The sequence below is a fragment of the Amblyomma mixtum genome, chromosome 3 (assembly GCF_055824585.1).
Source record: "Amblyomma mixtum isolate Tamu chromosome 3, ASM5582458v1, whole genome shotgun sequence".
In the NCBI taxonomy this organism is placed as follows: Eukaryota; Metazoa; Arthropoda; class Arachnida; order Ixodida; family Ixodidae; genus Amblyomma; species Amblyomma mixtum.
This window is the reverse complement of record NC_143014.1, coordinates 399,650,438-399,655,394: the sequence shown is the minus strand read 5'-3', so window position 1 is coordinate 399,655,394 and position 4,957 is coordinate 399,650,438.

The window sequence follows — 4,957 nt, the reverse complement described above, 5'->3', positions numbered from 1 at the left end:
GCAATTTTTATTGTATGTTGCCATAATACATGGTGCCTTTTTATGTTCTTTCTTCGATCTTATTTTTTGTAGCCCAATTTCCTCCTTGGCGTCTTCGTAATTGATGAATAAAATAATATTCTATTCGTTCGCATTCACGATTTAAGTCTGGTGGGATGGAGCTTTTTGCGAGCACCGCGCGTGAAACGTACGCGACCGTACCGTCGAACATCTACTATCATGAGCGCTAGGGCGACCGCTTCTTCAGCGCGTGACGGGGCAAGTTTCGGCTGCACGGCCGCATGCCTATCACTCGAGGCGAGGTTTCGCGTGAAAAACCGCTCCATACGAGCCGCGCTTGACTTCCTTGAAAAGCAGCGCCCGCTAACTTTCCATGGCGCATAAGCAGTTCATGGCGCACATCTCGCAACCATCGCAAAACGCCGAACCTCGTTCGGGACAGCGTAACACGTATAGGCGGATGTCGTTGCTTGACCGGTCGTTTCGGAGCGCTGAAACTGCTTCCCTATCACATGGGTCTTTTATGCGAAGCATATTAACGTAGGTTCCGGGCCTTTGCGCGACGCACGGCGGTGGCCACCATTGACCTTCAAGTGACCTTCAAGTAGGTCACGTGACATGACATCACGTGATGACGTCACACCGGCTGCAGATGGGGCCTGATATCGCGCCGTCGGTCGCCTCTCGGCGGTGGCCACCATTGACCTTGAAGTGAGATCACTTGATGTGACGTCACGTGATGACGTCACACCGGCTGCAGATGGGGCCTCATATCGCGCCGTCGGACGTCGCCCGGCGGAGGCCTCGACGCTTCGGTTCGCGCCGTCGCGCGCGACGCGGCGGCGGCGCCACCATCGCTGCATCACGTGATACGTGACGTCACGCCAGGGATGAGGCGGCGCGCACCCGCCGTCGCGTCAGTCTCTGTGCCCGCAACCGCGCCAGCGTCTTTGCGCCCGGCGTGTATGCGGTCAAGATGCCTCCAAACGCTAAGTACATGCATCGCATCCACTGGGCTTACCATTGATAAGCCTCCAATTTTTTTGTATTTCGCAGTAATTCTTTTAAGGCAAATAAAAGAAGCTCCATCGGTGGTACTTGGTTGCAAACACGGCAAACGGTTATTTTTCTATGGGATCTACAACTCCTGCATTGACATTTACTTCCTTCCTGAAGGCAATAATAAAAAGTTAGCTAATTACTGTGTGCTAATTAATTACTTCTGTATAACGAAAAACTACTGCAAACTAGGACACGCGACTGTCAACAGCCCTCAGTTGGTCTCACGGGGTTAGGGAACATCCTCTTTTTTGCAAGCTTGGTTGCATTTAGCTGGGACACCTTGTATATTGTAGTTATTTGCAAATATTTGCTTTCAGTTAATGTGTGTATTGTGATTTCTCGCACGTGGGTTCGCGCTTAGCGTAAGTATAGATCTGTATGGCCTACCCGTGACATTTCTAATTGATGTCAATGATGGGACCCTCGCCTTCCTTCGGCACTGCCACTCTCTCAAGGAGTCGGGACCTTCAGTCAAGTTGTTACCACAGCTTTTAGTCCCGACTCCTCCTTTGTCATCATCATCATCAGCCTGACTACACCCACTGCAGGGCAAAAGCCTCTCCCATGTCTCTCCAATTAACCCTGTCCTTTGCTAGTGGCCGCCACTGTATCCCCGCAAACTTCTTAATCTCATCCGCCCACCTAACTTTCTGCCGTCCCCTGCTACGTTTGTTTTCTCTTCGAATCCACTCCGTTACCCTTAAGGACCAGCGGTTATCTTGCCTTCGCATTACATCCCCTGCCCAAGCCCACTTCTTCCTCTTGATTTCAACTAGGATGTCATTAACTGGCGTTTGTTCCCTCACCCACTCCGCCCTCTTCCGATCTCTTAGCGTTACACCTATCATTTTCCTTTCCATAGCTCGCTGCGTTGTTCTTAACTTAAGCTGAACCCTCTTTGTTAGCCTCCACGTTTCTGCCCCTTAGGTGAGTACCGGTAGGATACAGCTGTTATATACTTTTCTCTTCAGGAATATTGGAAAGCTACCATTCATCACCTGAGAGAACCTGCCATACGCGCTCCACCCCATTCTTATTCTTCTAGTTATTTCCCTCTCATGATCCGGATCTGCGGTCACTACCTGCCCTAAGAAGACATATTCTCTTACTACTTCCAGTACCTCGCTACCAATTGCGAACTGCTGTTCCCTTGCAAGGCTATTGAACATTACTTTGGTTTTCTGCATGTTAATTCTTAGCCCCACCGCTCTACTCTGCCTGTCTAGCTGATTGATCATGCTTTGCAGTTCTTGTCCTGAGTGGCTTAGCAAGGCAATGTCATGAGCGAATCGCAAATTACTCAGGTATTCTCCATTAACTCTTATCCCCAACTCTTCCCATTCCAGTCCCCGGAATACCTCCTGTAAGCAGGCAGTGAAGAGCATTGGCGATATCGTGTCTCCCTGCCTGACACCTTTCCGTATTGGAATTTTATTGCTGACTTTATGGAGAACTATAGTAGCTGTGCAATCGTTATAAATATCTTCCAATATTTTTACATCGCACTCTTCCACACCCTGATTCCGCAATGCCTACATGACAGCTGAGGTTTCCACTGCGTCGATTGCTTTCTCGTAATCAATCAAGGCTATATATAGGGGTTGGTTAAATTCTGCGCATTTCTCTATCACCTGATTGATAGTGTGAATGTGGTCTATTGTCGAGTATCCTTTACGAAAGCCTGCCTGATCATTTGGTTGACTAAAGTCCAAGGTTGTCCTGACTCTATTAGCGATTACCTTAGTAAATACCTTGTAGGCAACGGACAATAAGCTGATCGGTCTGTAATTCTTCAAGTTCTTGACGTCTCCTTTCTTATGAATTAAGATAATGTTAGCGTTCTTCCAAGCTTCTGGTACTCTCGAGGTCACAAGGCATTGCGTATACAGGGTGGCTAGTTATGTAGCACAATCTCTCCTCCGTCCTTCAGCAAATCTGCTTTTACCTGATCCCCACCAGCTGCTTTCCCTCTTTGCATTGCTCCTAAGGCTTTCTTTACTTCCTCCTTCGTTACTGGCGGGATGTCCCATTGCTGTGCTCGACTGCCTCCCTCAGTAACTTGATGATTACATTCGCTACTGTATAGATTTTTGTAGAACTCTTCGGCTAATTCAACTATCTTATCCATATTGCTGATGACATTGCCCTGTTTGCCTTTTAGCGCACACATCTGGTTTTTACCTATGCCCAGTTTTCTCCTCACTGATTTTAGGCTACCTCCATTCCTTAGAGCATGCTCGATTTTCTCCATGTTAAACTTTCTTATGTCGGCTACCTTGCGCTTATTTATTAACTTAGATAGCTCTGCTAGTTCTATCCTGTCTGTGGAGTTAGACGTCCTCATGCTTTAACGTTTCTTAATCAGATCTTTAGTCTCCTGAGATAGCTTGTTGGTGTCGTGTCGAACTATCCTACCACCTACTTCTGCGGCGCACTCTGTAACGATACCTGTAAGATTATCATTCATTGTTTCAACACTACGGTTGTCTTCTTCAGTTAAAGCGGAAAATCTGTTTTGCAGCGACATTCTGAATTCCTCTACCTTCCCTCTTAATGCTAACTCGTTAATAGCCTTTCGCTTCACCAGTTTCCTCCGTTCCCTCTTCAAATCTAAGCTAATACGAGACCTTACCATTCTGTGGTCGCTGCAAGGGACCTTACCGAGGACATCCACATCCTCTACGATGCCAGGGTGTGCACACAGTATGAAGTCTATTTCATTTTTAGTCACACCATTGGGGCTCTTCCACGTCCACTTCCTGTTTGCTCGTTTGCAGAAGAAGGTATTCATAATCCGTAAATTATTTTTATCTGCGAACTCTACTAATAACTCTCCCCTACTCTTCCTAGAACCTATGTCATAGTCACCTACCCCCTTGTCTCCAGCCTGCTTTTTACCTACCTTTGCATTAAAGTCGCCCATTAGTACAGTGTACTGTGATTTTACTTTGGTCATTGCCGATTCCACATCCTCATAGAAGCTTTCGACTATCTGGTCATCATGGCTTGATGTAGGCGCGTAGGCCTGCACCACCTTCAGCTTGTATCTCTTATTAAGCCTAATTACGATAGCTGCCACTCTCTCGTTAATACTGTAAAACTCCTCGATGTTGCCAGCTATATCCTGATTTATGAGAAATCCCACACCTAGTTCTCGCCTATCTGCTAATCCACGATAGCACAGTACATGCCCGCCCTTTAGTACTGTATACGCCTCATCTGTCCTCCTAACCTCACTAAGCCCTATGACATCCCATTTAATACCGGCTAATTCCTCCAGCAGCACTGCTAAGCTCGCCTCACTTGATAAGGTTCTTGCGTTAAACGTTGCCAGGTTCAGTTTCCAATGGCGGCCTGTCCGGAGCCAGAGATTCTTAGCACCCTCCGCTGCGTCACAGATCTGACTGCCGCCTTGATCAGCTGCTCCGCAGCCGCTGGGGACTGAGGGCCGAGGGTTAATTGGTTTGTTCATAGAAGGTTGTGGCCAAGTACTACACCAGGGTGGCCAAATCCTGTTCTGATGAGGAAGTGCGTTGTCGGTTCTGGTCACCGAAATCAGGCCGCACTCCAAGCCTGGTTATGCAATTCCATCGACACGCGGAGTTTTTTTTTATATATCCGGTGGAGAATTGCGTGGCACCGGGATTCGAACCCCGGTCCTCTTGCACGCGAGGCGGATGCTCTACCTCTACGCCATCGCTGCATCGCCCTTTGTACGAAAGGAAAATAAACTTGAACCTGAACTTGAACTTGTCTGCGAACTTTCAAGCGGAGAATCCAATCTCTTTTCTCTTAAAATAGAGAACCAGAGTCGTATGACTACCCAGCTATGTAATTGTAATGTTATTTGTGTTCTGATTTCTTTGTCTACAAAGTGTCGAAGGTAACAGTTGTT